At 45.2% G+C, this 6,090-nt stretch overlaps 1 non-coding gene across 1 annotated transcript; it reads right to left on the reverse strand.

Moving 5' to 3' along the window:
- Positions 1-5,416: 5,416 nt before the first annotated feature.
- Positions 5,417-5,491, reverse strand: Trnas-uga. Its single transcript has one exon. It is a non-coding gene; the product is annotated as a tRNA-Ser (tRNA).
- Positions 5,492-6,090: the final 599 nt, after the last annotated feature.

The following is a 6,090-nucleotide window of genomic DNA, read 5'->3' on the forward strand; positions in this document are numbered from 1 at the left end:
TTTTTTCAAAGCTAATTTCTGTTGAAAATTCGCTGAATTTCTTGTGGGAGATCGTGGACTACTTCCGCTTTATCCCCTATAGTTTCATGAAGTTCCAATAATTGGGGGCGCTATATGTAGCCTTTGCCGGCCGTAGTGGCCGTGCGGTTCTAGGCGCTACAGTCTGGAGCCGCGCGACCCCTAAGGTCGCAGATTCGATTCCTGCCTCGGGCATGGATGTGTGTGATGTCCTTAGGTTAGTTAGGTTTAAGTAGTTCTAAATTCTAGGGGACTGATGACCACAGAAGTTAAGTCCCATAGTGCTCAGAGCCATTTGATCTACTTGTAGCCTTCAAAATAGCGTCTATAACGGAGATGCGTTCAAAGTAGAGAACTTTCATCGAGTTTCTTCCGGCAGAAAACCAGAGCAGATATTCATAGGTGCTTGCAGAATGTCTACGGAGCCCTGGTAGTGAACGGGAGCAGGGTGGGTCACTGGACGAGGCGTTCTGTCGTTAACACAACAAAGTCGCGCAAAGGTGTCCGGTCTCTCCCGTGCCAGCCAGCCGCACACAACTGTCACTCCTGCAACGCTGGAATGTGCCGACACACTCACTCGAGGTAATCGACGGATAACAACCGGACACGTCGTTACACAACTGGTAATGCTGACAAGCCTGTCCACTAGTCGGGATACTCCTCATAAACCCTAGAGCCTGCACCTCGCACCCTCCGACTTCCATCTGTTTGGTGCAATGAAGGATGCACTGCATGTGAAGCAGTACGGAGATGTTGGCTCCGGCGTCGAACAGATAAGTTGTACCATGCAGGCCTACAGCACTCTCCCCCCATCCCCTACCTTCTCCCACCGTATAACGTGGCGTAAGGTTTTCGCATTGAATAGACATACGAGGTGTGGCTAGAAAAAAACCGGACTGGTACTGGTGAAACAATAAAACTAATGCAATAAGGCTGAAAGTCGCGTGGCCTGTCACGTGACTCTCGCTCCGCCTACTGCTCGAGTTTCATCTGCCTCCCGCACTCTGTCTGCCCGTGGCGTCTGTTTTAAGTAGTTGACGTTTTGTCTGTGCGTCGGAAAATGTTGAGTCTACAGAAAGAACAGCGTGTTAACATCAAATTTTGTTTCAAACTAGGAAAATCTGCAAGTGAAACGTTTGTAATGTTACAACAAGTGTACGGCGATGATTGTTTATCGCGAACACAAGTGTTTGAGTGGTTTAAACGACTTAAAGATGGCCGCGAAGACACCAGTGACGACATTCGCACTGGCAGACCATTGTCAGCAAAAACTGATGCAAACATTGAAAAAATCGGTAAACTTGTTCGACAAGAACGCCGTTTAACAATCAGAGCAGTGTCTGAGTTAACAGGAGTTGACAAGGAAAGTGATAGGCAGATTCTTCATGAAAGTTTCAACATGAACAAAGTGTGTTCAAAAATGGTCCCAAAGTGTCTCACAATTGAACAGAAGGAACGCCGAAGAATGATTTGTTCTGACATCCTGGAAAACATTGAAAGTAATCCCACCTTCTTACAAAATGTTATTACTTGCGATGAATCGTGGTTTTTTACTTACGATCCCGAAACTAAACGCCAATCGATGCATTGGAAAACTCCTGGTTCTCCACGACAAAAAAAGCACGAATGTCAAAATCGAAATTCAAGGCAATGATGATTGTTTTTTTTGACATCAAAGGGATTGTGCACATTGATTGGGTACCAGAGGGACAAACAGTGAATCAGCATTACTACATTAGCGTCCTGGCTACCCTACGTGAGCGAGTACGGAGAAAACGGAACGATTTGTGGAGAAAAAAGTCATGGATCCTACACCAAGACAATGCCCCAGCTCACAGTGCGTTGTCAGTGAAGACGTTTTTGGCAAAACACAACATTCCCATCTTATATCATCCACCCTACTCACCTGATTTGGCCCCCTGTGACTTTTTTCTTTTCCCTAAAGTCAAGTCAGCTTTGAAAGGAACCAGATTTGAGACTGTTGAAGCAGTAAAAGAAAAAGCGACGGAAGTAATGTATGGACTTACCGAAAATGATCTGCAGCATTGCTATGAACAGTGGAAAATTCGTATGGAGCGGTGTAGAGACCGAGGAGGAGAGTACGTTGAAGGAGATAACATGAAATTGTAAATAATTGTAAATAAATGTTTTTTCCAGCATCAGTCCGGTTTTTTTCTAGCCGCACCTCGTAATGTTGGAAAACAGGGAGTGGGGAGTAATATGGCGCATTGGAATGACGAAAAAGACCAACCTGCTTTCAGAAAAAAATTGTTGCTTTACTTATTGAACGTCCCTAGTACATAATCTGATGCAGTAGTGTGACGTTACTGTCACCTATCGCTAACCGATATTGTTTCATTTTCTGCCTTTATTTGGTGGTTATTTTATTGGGAGTACCAGATATGTGGACTTGGGAGGATTTCGAGCTGGGGAGGTGCATTCCTGGTGTGGTCTTAGTGTCCTATTGCAGGCAGCAGACCATCAATGAATATCATTAGGTGAGGCGAACCTCCCTAGGGAGACGGACAGTTTTTACAGATGCTAGACTGCGGTCTGCTTTGGTCTTTTGTGATCTGAGCCAGCGCCTGATCTAGCTGACGGTACAAGTGCCCTGACACCACAGCTATTCGCAGAGAATAATTGAATTTGACACTTCAACTTTTCTTGTTCGGACATCAGAGGTCGAGATATCGTAGTGCTGCCTGAACAGTGTGAGAAAAACGGTTTTAGAAACATGTCCTAGACAATGGAGCTATAGTGGCATCGTCAAAGGATAAGCACAAAATCGGCTCAGTGTGGTCGTTTGATCAGTGGCGCTGTTAACAAAATCACTATAGTTTACGTGCGAAGATGCTGAGCTCATTTTGTTTCTTTCTTTTGATGATGTCACTATGGTTCTTTAAATTAGGGAGTGTTTTTAAAACTGATTTGAAGATGGTCATTGAGCCGTGCTGTGGCTCGCGTTGGTGCTGTTTGTAGGTTTCCGCCCTCTGTTGGAAGCCAGACGGTATCGTTTAGTAGGCATGGTTGAGGTTGTTTGTCTTCTTCTTGTCTTGACTGGCGCCACTCGTTTCGCAAGCGTTACCTGTCCGCTAGTGGCAGCAGTGGCGGTTATCGATATGTAGTAACTGTTGCCCTATCTTTGGGGCGACGTTGTTGTTTTTCTGTGTCGTGTGAGTGAGGGAGTTCAGTTGGGGACTCAGGAGGAGTCAGGTCCGTGCAGTGGACACCACGCTGGGACCGCTGGTGGTACGCATGGACTGCCAGATGGAAGGGCTGTGGTCACAAGGGTGCACGACCTCGTCCTGAAGCAGATCCAGCAGGCTTTAAGATGAGTACATTTCAGTCCAAGTAGAGCGGAGTCAATCACCTGTGTGGGCCCCGTAGTACGTATGTGATGTTGTGACAGATTATCATCGCCCCGTCATGTGCAGTTTGGTGGATCTGTGTACCGCTTAGTACTTGAAGACCCTACTGTGTTAAAAGCACTTGGCTCAGTGATTAGACGGTGTGGCCACTCAACTCTGAATTAATAAAGCAGTGAAGAGATTTGTGTCATACTGCCAACCGTCGTCAGAGTTGCCACAGTGAGTTCAGTGTGCGTTTGTGTGCCTAATGAATTTGATGTCACTCATTTGGTACCTTGTTTTGACTCGCTTTGCGATTGTTTCCGCAATGACGTGTGGTTGCTGATTCTGGTTGGTTACATTTAAGTTTGGCCTCGCACGCAAGTCGAGTGGGGTTTTAGTTACTGTTAGTTTGTCTAGTGTTCTGTACTGTGAGCTGATTGTTCAGATTTTCGAGTTTGTGGAATCGGACGGAAATCTGGTAGTGATTGCTTTATCGTTCCGAGCGGTCCGTACACATTATTTTGGGGGCGTAGTGCAGACCGCCGGTTCCGGCTTTAGCGTCTTGTTCCATCGTTGCATTTGGTTTATCAGACATAAGGTAGCTTCAGCGAGAGTATGATTACTCATCCATTAGGTTTTGCTCCTGTAACCTGAAGGGCAGGCCGAATGTAGGAAGTGAGTAGGAGCAGGAAAAGGTGAAATGCTTCGGTACTGCTGGTAGATTTTACAAGTTTACATTAGTCGGAATTAGGATAACATTAGGCTTATTTAACTATGGCTGAGATGAGCACGTAGGTGCGAAGCTGTACACCAGTCAAATCCAACATTGGCCAGAAGCTACAAAGGCAAAATCTATAGTGGCTCACCCACTATGAAATAGAAACAATGTTGCTTCGTCATCTACTCGGAATCAAATAGGCAGAATCTGAAGCGGCGCTCCTAGAGCTGCACAGCGCGGGCTAGAGGGTGCTCTCGTCGGTGTTGGTGTCGTAGTGGCAACCTAAGAACTTGTACCTACGCCGTGGCATCATAGCTATCGATGCCACATTAGGCTGCCACTAGTCTGAGCTATCATCTTGTGAAGTGAATGCGACTCTTGTCTGCCTGTCTCATCGCTCGCGAAAGTGTTTGTTGCCGGACCTTCTCAGAGGTCGATTCCTGGAGCACCGTCTGTGACCGGTCCTTGTGTTTTATTATTGTATTATTTATAACCATACCTTGCAATGCCTACATTAAAGGTTATGTATGTCTAGTTAATAGTTCCGGTCCCCTTCGGGAATAAATCTAGCAGTGTATGGGTTGTGTTACAAAGTTACCATCATCTTGTTTCAACTGTTTTGGGTCAGTTGCTTGTTTCCTTTAATTAACCTTTGACTGTATTTGCAGTTTTACAGCATGTTTCTAAATTTTTTATGTAATTGCCGTTCCTGGCGTGAAAGGCCTTCAACCGTGATTGTGATCATTTGCTTTTGAAAGAAAAAAAAAAAAAAAAAAAAAACATTCGATATTTGTATTTTAGCAGTAAGCCTTAAAACCTTATTTACTGCCATTCCTGGGGTCTGATACCATCTGCTGTGTTTGTGGCCACTTACTTTTTAATATTTAAATACCTTTAAGTTGTAATTGCAGCGAGTTCTTAAACATTCTTAATTTATTGTCATTCTTGACGTGTAAGTCCTTCAGCCGTGATAACAGTGGCTTGTTATTTTAATCATTATCTGTATCTGTATTTTATTGTGATTTGCTAAATTGTAATGCTCTGAAATCACTGTTATTAACACATTTGTTTTCATTAATAGCGTGTGATGTTTTTTAAATTAATTGTTGAGTCTGGAATTACTGTTTCAAAAATAAATGTGTGTAACTGTAAAAGGCAACCAATGGTAACTGATTACGGCCCCGTACACAATCGTAACCGAATCCTGCCTTCCCTTGACTACCAAGGTTTCAGTCATTGCTGATGGAAATCGGTAGTCTGAGGTACTAACAAGTGTGTGATCACAGATGGGCATAAAGAAATTTGAAACTTCCTGGCAGATTAAAACTGTGTGCTGGACCGAGACTCGAACTCGGGACCTTTGCCTTTCACGGGCAAGTGCTCTACCAACTGAGCTACCCAAGCACGACTCACGGCCCGTTCTCACAGCTTTACTTCCGCCAGTACCTCGCCTCCTACCTTCCAAACATTACAGAAGCTCTCCTGCGAACCTTGCGGAACTAGCACTCCTGAAAGAAAGGATATTGCGGAGACATGGCTTAGCCACAGCCTGGGGGATGTTTCCAGAATGAGATTTTCACTCTGCAGCGGAGTGTGCGCTCATATGAAACTTCCTAGCAGATTAAAACGGTGTGCCGGACCGAGACTCGGGATCTTTGCCTCTCGCGGGCAAGTGCTCTACCAACTGAGGTAGGAGGCGAGGTACTGGCGGAAGTACAGCTGTGAGGACGGGGAGTGAGTCGTGCTTGGGTAGTTCAGTTGGTAGAGCACTTGCCCGCGAAAGGCAAAGTTCCGAGTTCGAGTCTCGGTCCGGCACACAGTTTTAATCTGCCAGGAAGTTTCATATCAGCGCACACTCCGCTGCAGAGTGAAAATCTCATTCTGGATAAAGAAATTTATTCATATGCAGTATACCGGGGGCCAGGTTGTCATGACGCTGAATGTCGATTAGCGAGGCGAAAAGTTTATACAGCCAGCTGCATGGTCGACAGAAAGGCACAGAAA

Source organism: Schistocerca americana, chromosome 5 (assembly GCF_021461395.2).
Source record: "Schistocerca americana isolate TAMUIC-IGC-003095 chromosome 5, iqSchAmer2.1, whole genome shotgun sequence".
Taxonomy (NCBI): domain Eukaryota; kingdom Metazoa; phylum Arthropoda; class Insecta; order Orthoptera; family Acrididae; genus Schistocerca; species Schistocerca americana.